Below are 7,516 nucleotides of genomic sequence, written 5' to 3'. Positions count from 1 at the left end.
AAGTTAGAGCAAGGTAGAGAGCCCGCTCACGCCATTGGTTCTTCCCCGGGTTTGTGCCTAGAGTGCTTATCGCTGCCCAGCCTCCAGGTACCCGAGCGGGGTCTGCGAGGCACACCCTTCCTTTAGACACCACCCACCCAAGTTTCAACACTTCCCAAGCTCGTCTGTCCATCTTGGGTTGCCCGGTCTTTCCGCCTCCCTCTCTCAAGTGGGCGCCCTCTCGAAGAGTTCAAGATCCCATTCCACCGAGGGGCTGGGCTGCCACAGCCGAGTGGTTCCCAGAGTGACCCACCCTGCCACCTTCGACAACCCACAACCCCCATCCCTAGCCGCTGCTGCAGCGTTCCTATACTCTCAAGCTTCTCCCTCATCCCGGCTCTTAGTTCAACCCTGCTTCCCAAGCATACCCTTTAGGGAGAAGCCCCTTCCATCTTTCTCTATAGGAGCTACACACACGCCTTGCCCCACCCCACTGGTTGATTTCCTTTCCCGGGATGCCTTCCTTTGGACTCCCCATCGCGCCCCGCCCGCCCCAGTTTTCCTCTCCTCTGCATTCTCTTCACTGGTTTCGTTCCCCACCGTCCTGCGGAGGGCGCTCCTCGCCCCGCCTTCCGGGCTCGGGATCCAGGTTTGGGTATTGAGGTTCCCCAACATCGTGGTCCTTACCGTCTCGCCTTGGGGCCTCAGGCTTCCCAACATTGCGATGCTGGCCCCACTGCCCAGGATCGGGTTCCGGGGCTTCCTAACATCGCGGTCCAGACCTCTTTTCCCCGACCCATCGGATCTGCGCCTTCCGCAGCGAGACTCACCAGCAGGCGCGGCAGCTCTGCCCAGCCCGGCCCAGCCGTGGAGCACGGCGCCCGCGCTCCGAACTCTGGAATCCCGGCTCCAAGCTTCCAGCGGGCGGCCGTGATCGAGGTTGGCCAGCCACCGGGCAGCGGCCTGGAGGAACAGCCAAGAGGCGGGAACCGCTGGGGGCGGGCCCGGCCCGGCTCCGCCCCTTCCCTGCCCAGGGGCGGGATGTACAACCCCTCTCGCACACAGCTACCAGAACACACACCGCGGTCAAGGAAGTTAACTGACGCTTCTTCCCTTCCACCCGAGCCTCACACCTACGCAGCCTCTTTTCAGCTGCGAAAGACCCCAGGATTTGAGAGAGAGACACGGTAACTGCTCTCCTATACCTTCCAAGAATCCATCTCAAGAGGACCATTTTCCAATCACTTCTGGAGGCAGGAAAAACAAAACAAAACAAAGCATCTTGATTCAAATCCCGATTGTCCTTCTCTTGACACGCCTTTCTTAGCACCGCACCTGCACTTCCAGAGTCTTGTACCCACGAAATCATGTTATAATACAACCGCGAAGGTCCTTGCAAACACACACACTTTCACCCACGTGAGGTTCATCCATGTATGATTCATACCGCTCCCTTGACTTCCGTATGCAACACACGAACACACCTCTTACATGCCATGCTAAGCAACCCACTTCTGCTCCTACAGTCTTAGCCCACAAAACGTTAACCGATCCTGTTAACAATGACCCATACATACAAGCAGTAGAAGGAAAGAGGAAGTTCCAGTTCCTTGGAACTGCTCTTGGGAAATCCTATACAGGGTCGCTATGGATCGGAACCGACTCGACGGCACTTAACAACAACAACAACAACTTACTCCTCAGCCACAATGATCGCTGTATGTCACCAAAGAGAAAACTATGCAGGTAAGATGTAGAACCAACAATTTATAGATAAAATTGGTGTTGCTGTTAAAAAGCAATTTTCATTAACTGGAGAAAAAACTGATCATATTCCGAAAAGATGGCTGTCAACAAATGTTACTGTAAGAGGTTCATTGAATTACTTTTCTGAGACAATCAGGCCTAATTCTCATCTACTCGTTCCCAAAACTTTTCCATTATAGCACCCTGCTTCTGTAAATTGCCTAATTAAACCACACATTTGTGCATTGTTTTTACTTTTCCAAAACATTTAAAAATCTATTATGGTATCTATCCATTACAAAACATAACGGAACAAAGAAAACAGGTTATTCAGCCCCATTGTTTCAATTCGACAATGTCTGTCTGTGCAGTAAAATGGCTGGTCTGAGGCAGAGTCAGAACTACAAAACAGCCCAGGAGTCCCATACGGATGGAAATGACAGACAGACGAGCTTTGGCAACTTTGTCCCACAGCTTCATCTCTGCTTCATCCCAGTGATGGTAGGGAAAGCTCTGGTATCTCAAAAACTTGGACTATCAAAAGTGACAGGCATTTGTTTTTTCTGGCAAAGCTTAGATTTTATCAATAAAAAGAGTCCATCTTGTCATACAGTTCCCTTCCCAATTTCTAACACTGGTTTGTTTTATTATGATAAAATAACAGACATATATAGTGCATCGCAATTGTACTGAGAAACCAATTGAGAGAGGAGGTGGAAAATCTCTTCTTTCTTCCAGTTCTCTAGGTCTGAAGCTGGAGAAAAGCTTCCTGGTCTTAACAATGAGACCAACAAATCTCAAATGTTCCTTCTGTTGGCCCTTTCTCTTTGATGTCAAAGTGAATGATAAAGGTTTTCCAGTTGTTGGGCATTGTTATCAGTAGGAGAAAGGGTTGTGTTTGCAAGGGGGTCTGTTTATCAGAGCCACTAGATAACAATAGTGATTTCCCCATCCTTCCATATCTTTTAGCTCTACTTGGGTCTTCCGCTAGTCTTCCGTTTTCTACTCAGAGGTGATGGCCTTCAGCAGTTTAGGCAGCAAAGGTGATGTTTCGGTAACACTGATAAAAAGAGTTCTAAATGACCTTGCTCTTTTGAATCAAGGAGTCGTGGTATGGCACTATAGGGTAAGCACTGGATTGTTAACTACAAAGTCAGCAGTTCAAAACCACCAACCGCTCCTTGGAAATCCTATACAATGTTGCTATAAGTCAGAACCGACTCCACCTTAACAACAACAGTGTTGAATCATAAAAAAAAAACCCTTGAATCATTTATAAAGGACAGGTAAGGTGACCTTTATAATAATATGGAAATTCACAGCCAATCTCTGTCCATGTAATAATATTCCCATCTGGAAACAGAGTTTTGACCTGTGGTTTTTCCAAAAGTTGAAAACAGACAAGAGCTTGGATATTGTATTATTTCCTCTGTAAGGAGAATACTAAACTGCTAATTCAACCAACATTTTATCAGATACTATTTCCCTTCTGTATTGCCCTTGAGGTTTTGGAAAGTGAAAGCATTGTACCAGCATTTGCACAATACGCAATATGCAAAATTGTTTTTTAAATAGATATGCAAGATTACAGAGCTATTTTTGTCCCAATCCTTAGCAAGATAATTTGGTCCATTTTGTACTGTGTACATACCACACTGACACTGTTTTTATTTCACTTTTACTTTGAGTTTACATAACATCACTTTTCCAAGAAGCTTCAAGCTTCATGCATATTTTTATGTGAAATAGGAAAGGGGTAGGAACTGTTAGGCTTAAAATAACTAACATGGAAACAAAAGCCTGATGTAGTTACACAATTTACCTGGAGCATCCCGGAATACTAGTTAATTTTGGTCTGTCCTGCTTGGTAAAAAAAGGTAAAGTGAAAGGTTCAACACCTCAGAATTATTAGCTATTAGCTGGAAGGTTCGACATCTCAGGAGACAGACCTGGCTATCCTGCTTTCAAAAGGTCACAGTCTCAGAAAGCCTATGGACCAGTTCTACTCTCACATATGGGGTCACCGGGAGTCATAATTGACTCAGGGCAACTAGCAACAACATCTTTTTAAAACCTATTAACAGACTACTTACAAAAACTAAAATAGAAATAAATCATTGCTGTGGAGCCGTTCCATGACACAAGAAATAGAACTGGTTAAAATAGGATTGCTGAGTCGGAGCCACTGGTGAGCTTGAACCTCTAACCTTGAGGTTCAAACCAACTCTCCAGTCCAGCGCATTAACCCACAGTGCCATACCAGGACTCCTCTTTTTCATTAGATACCTGCATTTGACAACATAGCTATCTATACTTGGCTTTTCTGTTTAGACCCCAGTCAACTAGAGAATCAGTGAAAAAGAGGAAGACCCTCAACAAGATGGATTGGCACAGTAGCAGCAGCAATGACCTCAAGCTTAACTACAATTGTGAGGTTGCTGCAGGACCGGGCAGTGTTTCATTCTGTGGTGCATAAGGTTACTGTGAGTCACAACAAACTCAACAGCACCAAAGAACAACAACCAACTGGCCAACCAGGGAAAGCAGCCAGGATGCTAATTTAATAAATTTCACACATAGAACGCTAATGAACTATGGTTGAGCCATATTCAAAATGACAGTAAGAATATGTAATGGTTTCCTTATGTTGTATGTCTGTATTATCTCATTTAATGGTGAAATGGTCCCTATAACCATTAACTCTATGCTGTTGACTTGACCCCATTTGTGGTGACCACATGTATGTCAGAGTTAACTGTACTTCAGAGTTTTCTTTTTTGTTGTTTTAATTTTTTTTTTTTTACTTTTAATTGTAATTTGGGTAAAAGTCTTGAGAGCATACATGCAGCCATTTTGAAAGCATAACTATTTTACTTAGTAGGAGCAAATATAATTTATAATAGCCATGCAAAAGATGAAATATTTAGGAGTAAATCTAACCAGAGAAACAAAACTCTAGTAGCATAGTGGTTACCTGTTGGCCCACTAACCACAAGATCCGCAGTTTGAGTCTCTATGCTCCCATAAAGATTTGCAGCCTTGGAAACCCTAATCAGGCTCTCAATGAGTTAGCGTCAATTCGACTAAACACTAACACACACACACAACATACACTACCCAAAGCAATCTATACATATAATGCATTCTCAACCCAGGTTCCAACATTCTTTAAAAAGATGGAAAAACTAATCATTAACTTTATATGGAAAGGAAAGAGACCTCAAATAAGCAAAGCATTATTTAAAAAAGAACAAAGTAGGACCTCTCACTTCCCAATCTCAAAGCTTGCTATGCAGCCATAGTAGTGAAAACAAACTGGTATTGGTACAGTGAGAGACACACATCAATGGAACAGAATTGAGAACCCAGAAGTCAATCCATTCACCTATGGTCAGTTGATCTTCTACAAGTGTCAAAATGCATTAAATGAGGAAGAGATAGTCTCTTCAACAAGTGTTGCTAGAAAAACTGGGAATGTATTTGCAAAAAAATGAAACCAGACCCATATCTCATACAGAAATGAACTCAACATGGATTAAAGCCTAAAATTATAAAACCTAAATATAAAGCCTAAAACGGTAAAGATATTATTAATGTAAAGATAAGAACAAACTTAGGGACTGTGATACACTGCATGAATACACTGTCAAACATAACTGAAAACACACGAACAGAAAACAAAATAGATAACTGGGACCTCCTAAAATTACACATATGTATAATAAAAGATTTCACCAAAAGAGTAAACAGAAAAGCCATAGACTGGAAAAAAATGTTTGTCAGTGACATATCAGACAAAGGACTACTCTCTGAAATTTATGGAACGCTTCAATGCCTCAACAAGAAGACAAATAATCCAATTAAAAAATGGGGAGATGACATGGACAAACACTTCACCAAAGAAGATGTTCAGAAGAAGAAATGCTCACAATCACTGGCCATCAGAGTGATGTGAAACATAACAACAGTGAGATATCCTCTTACTCCAGCATTAATAGCAAAGCTCAAAAACACAGAAAATGACAAATGCTAGCAAGGGTATGGAGGGACTGGGACCCTCCTACACTACTGGTGGGACTCTAAGATGGTGCGGCCACTGGGGAAAACAAGATGGCGCTTTCTCAAAAAGTTGGAAATAGAAATACCATATGACCCAGCAGTCCCCCTATGTGGTGTATAGCCACAAGAAATAAGAGCTATGACATAAATAGATATATGCACATCCATGTTCATAGTAGCAGTATTCACAATGGAGACAGCCTAAATGACCATCAGCAGAGTGGGTTAAGCAAACTTTGGTACAGATATACAATGGAATACTACGTAATGTTGAAAAATAATGATGAATCTGCAAAACACCTTACAACATGGATGAACCTGGAGGACATTATGCTGAGTGAAATTAGCAAATCACAAAAGGACAAATGTTGTACGAGACCATTGTTGTAAACAAGATAAGAAAAGGTTTTCTTGATAAAAGATGCATTCTATGATGGTTACTGGGACAGTGATGGGGGAGGGTGAAGGAAAATTATTCACAGGCTAGAGGGTTGTTGTTATGTGCCGAGGAGTCAGTTCAGGCTAGAGGGTATTCACATGTTAATATGGGTAACAGGCAATATACAACAAGTGGGAGATATGGGTTGTAATGCAAGCCTTTTGGTGAACAGAGGTAAATACTAGTCCCGTTGTGGCGCTACGGGTTAATGTGCTGGACTGCAAAGTCTATTTGAATTGCAAGATTGGTGGTTCAAGCTCACTAGCCGCTCCTTGCAAACTCTATACAGTGTCGGAACTGACTTGATGACACTTAACAACAACAACAGAACTGTTAACTATTTGTACATGGAGGAGATTACAGTAATTATAATGAAGCAAAGTATATGATTTGTTGAATGTAAAACTTATGGTCTGCTTTGTAAACCTTCACTCAATTCACAATAAAAAGTTAAAAAAAAAAAAGTAAATATAATCAAGTACTTCCTAAAAGCATCTTTTACACAACTTCCAACTTGTCCTTATTTCCGAAATGCATGTTTTGACTATTTTAAATTGGAATGTAAATGATTGCCTGGCTTTGCCAGGAGCCTGGTCTCTGCTCTCATAAGGAGTGACTATCTGGACAAACAAGTGCTAGAATAGTTAATCCTGCCTTCCTTGAGATGGTTATAGGGGGCATCATGACCACCTTGTGATTTAGTGTGTTAGAATTGTAGCCCTCTTTACATGTAGTATGTGACTAACCTTTTCAAAAAAATAGAATAAAAAGTGCTTGTAACAAAGTGTCATTCGAATACCAAGAGCACTTCTTTGCTGTGTGTGTTCCAGGTAGTTAATTCTCTAATAATAATAAAGCCTTTTCTCTTTCTTTGTTTATCTGGACTATTTGTTAATTGGACTCAATCACTCCAAGGTGTTGGACCCAAGCTTTGGGAGAACAGTTTACAAAGTAAATTATTTTAGCATTTAACAATTCATGCACATTTTGTTTTGTGGCATTGATTGCAATCCTAAAACATGACACCACTTTTGTTTTCAGTGACTGACTTGTTGGGTGTACACTGCCAGCTCTTGCTTCCAAGGCACCTCTAGGTGGTCATGAACATTTAACTTTTCAATCAGTAGCCAAGCATGTTAGCTAGACTCACCACCCAGGGATTCCTCGGGAATTTGATTTTTTTTTTTTTTTTAATGTTTCATTGTAAATTATGTGATAGTTTACATGGAAGAACATTAGTTTTACATTTATTCTATTGTATATCGTCTCATTGCCATGGTTACAATCCCTTCC

The 7,516-nt window shown here is 42.0% G+C and overlaps 1 pseudogene; it reads right to left on the bottom strand.

Moving 5' to 3' along the window:
- Window positions 1–384: 384 nt before the first annotated feature.
- The window catches only part of LOC102816549, a 43,744-nt pseudogene continuing 36,612 nt past the window's right edge, over window positions 385–7,516 (bottom strand).

Source organism: Chrysochloris asiatica, unplaced genomic scaffold (assembly GCF_000296735.1).
Source record: "Chrysochloris asiatica unplaced genomic scaffold, ChrAsi1.0 scaffold00019, whole genome shotgun sequence".
Taxonomy (NCBI): domain Eukaryota; kingdom Metazoa; phylum Chordata; class Mammalia; order Afrosoricida; family Chrysochloridae; genus Chrysochloris; species Chrysochloris asiatica.
Note: the sequence above shows the minus strand (reverse complement) of the source record. Positions and strands in the feature narration are given on the sequence as shown.